Source organism: Anopheles nili (genome assembly GCF_943737925.1).
Source record: "Anopheles nili chromosome X unlocalized genomic scaffold, idAnoNiliSN_F5_01 X_unloc_8, whole genome shotgun sequence".
NCBI lineage: Eukaryota > Metazoa > Arthropoda > Insecta > Diptera > Culicidae > Anopheles > Anopheles nili.
Genome location: NW_026525518.1, coordinates 54,808 through 57,500, shown reverse-complemented (window position 1 = coordinate 57,500; position 2,693 = coordinate 54,808).

Below are 2,693 nucleotides of genomic sequence, written 5' to 3'. Positions count from 1 at the left end.
AAAAGCTGCATTTAATGTTGAAAAAAAGTACAAGTCCCAAAACTTGACTTCCCGAAAAATTTCAACTTGTTGCATAGCACCAGGCGTACACACGGAGGAGATTGTTGCGAGACGAACACGCTGTTGGAAGACAACCGAATGCACGCGGGATTGCTCACGGAGCAAGCGCAAGCACGCGAAACAGCTTGCACGGGTGATGGACCACATTGGACGAGTGACGGTTACCGGTTACCAGTGGGTTAGCCATGTTGTAACGGGCTAAGAGGCCTGTTAAGCCAGAGTGTACGGAGTTCAGATGGCTAGGTGCGCACGCAGGCATCGAGGTTTTGATGGTTTGCGCAGAGTTGTAGCACGGCAGAGAGCGCGCCGGAGCAGTTTCAGTCCAATCGGACGATGCGCGGGTGTTTTACAGAACATTGAAAGTTGTATGGAAGAAAACCCCTGGAAGTATGCAATATATGGGAAAACACCAAATACTCTCGGATGGAGGTGTCTGAGAAGTTTGGCGTATATGGACGAAAGTTAGCCACGGTGGTGTTCTAACATCGGTGCTAGGGACGCAAAACCGTCGAACGCATGGTTTCGAGGCAATGTGCGAAAAACGGGCAAAATGGTGCACGAACATATGGGCAGGTGCTATATGTGGCAGAAGGAGAACTCTGCGAGGTGTTGTGTGTATGGACGAAAAGTAGGCATTACAGAGTTGAGCAAACGCGCCGAAGACCGGGAATCGATATCTCCAACCGGCTGGTCAGTAGAGCGATTCCCAACACCCCATAGACACCGCAATGGGTGAAAATCGGCCAAGTCCCAGAAATGGGTTTTCACCCAAAAACAGGGTGATGGAGACATTGCACGGAGTTGGCGTATATGGACGAAAGTTAGCCACGGTGGTGTTCTAACATCACTACTTGGGACGCAAAAGCGTCGGACGCATGGTTTCGAAGCGATGTACGAAAAACAGGCCAAAATGGTGCACGAACAAAGGGGCACGCGCTATATCTGGCAGAAGGAGAACTCTGCGAGGTGTTGTGTGTATGGACGAAAAGTAGGCATTACGGAGTTGAGCAAACGCGCCGAAGACCGCAACTCGATATCTCCAACCGGCTGGTCGGTAGAGCGATTCCCAACACCCCATAGACACCGCAATGGGTGAAAATCGGCTAAGTCCCTGAAATGGGTTTTTACCCAAAATCAGGGTGATGGAGACATTGCACGGAGTTGGCGTATATGGACGAAAGTTAGCCACGGTGGTGTTCTAACATCGGTACTTGGGACGCAAAACCGTCGGACGCATGGTTTCGAGGCAATGTGCGAAAAACGGGCCAAAATGGTGCACGAACAAAGGGGCACGCGCTATATCTGGCAGAAGGAGAACTCTGCGAGGTGTTGTGTGTATGGACGAAAAGTAGGCATTACGGAGTTGAGCAAACGCGCCGAAGACCGCAACTCGATATCTCCAACCGGCTGGTCGGTAGAGCGATTCCCAACACCCCATAGACACCGCAATGGGTGAAAATCGGCTAAGTCCCAGAAATGGGTTTTCACCCAAAAACAGGGTGATGGAGACATTGCACGGAGTTGGCGTATATGGACGAAAGTTAGCCACGGTGGTGTTCTAACATCGGTACTTGGGACGCAAAACCGTCGCACGCATGGTTTCGAGGCAATGTGCGAAAAACGGGCCAAAACGGTGCACGAGCAAAGGGGCACGCGCTATATCTGGCAGAAGGAGAACTCTGCGAGGTGTTGTGTGTATGGACGAAAAGTAGGCATTACGGAGTTGAGCAAACGCGCCGAAGACCGGGAATCGATATCTCCAACCGGCTGGTCGGTAGAGCGATTCCCAACACCCCATAGACACCGCAATGGGTGAAAATCGGCTAAGTCCCAATATGTACCTTCAGAGGGGCATATCTCGAAAACTTCTCGTCAGATCGGGGCCAAATTCACAGAGAAGACACATGTCGAGGAGTTGTTTCGGATGAGCGATAGTGGTTTTTGGGTGAAAATGTACCCCTAAACCTTGTACAGAGAGGACCCCTTCCGTAGAGCAAAATCCTGAAGGTCGGGGTCGCGCAAGGGTCGACATGGGTCGAGGTGGACTATCATGCGAAACCACTTTTTTCGGTTCCTACGGTGCCCCTAGATGATGAAAAGTACAATCCGAGGTTGATTACGAACACTTTTGTGCACCCCCTTCCGTAGAGCAAAATCCTGAAGGTCGGGGTCGCGCAAGGGTCGACATGGGTCGAGGTGGACTATCATGCGAAACCACTTTTTTCGGTCCCTACGGTGCCCCTAGATGATGAAAAGTACAATCCGAGGTTGATTACGAACACTTTTGTGCACCCCCTTCCGTAGAGCAAAATCCTGAAGGTTGGGGTCGCACAAGTGTGCACCCCCTTCCGTAGAGCAAAATCCTGAAGGTCGGGGTCGCGCAAGGGTCGACATGGGTCGAGGTGGACTATCATGCGAAACCACTTTTTTCGGTCCCTACGGTGCCCCTAGATGATGAAAAGTACAATCCGAGGTTGATTACGAACACTTTTGTGCACCCCCTTCCGTAGAGCAAAATCCTGAAGGTCGGGGTTGCGCACAAGTCGACCCCCTTCCGTAGAGCAAAATCCTGAAGGTCGGGGTCGCGCAAGGGTCGACATGGGTCGAGGTGGACTATCATGCGAAACCACTTT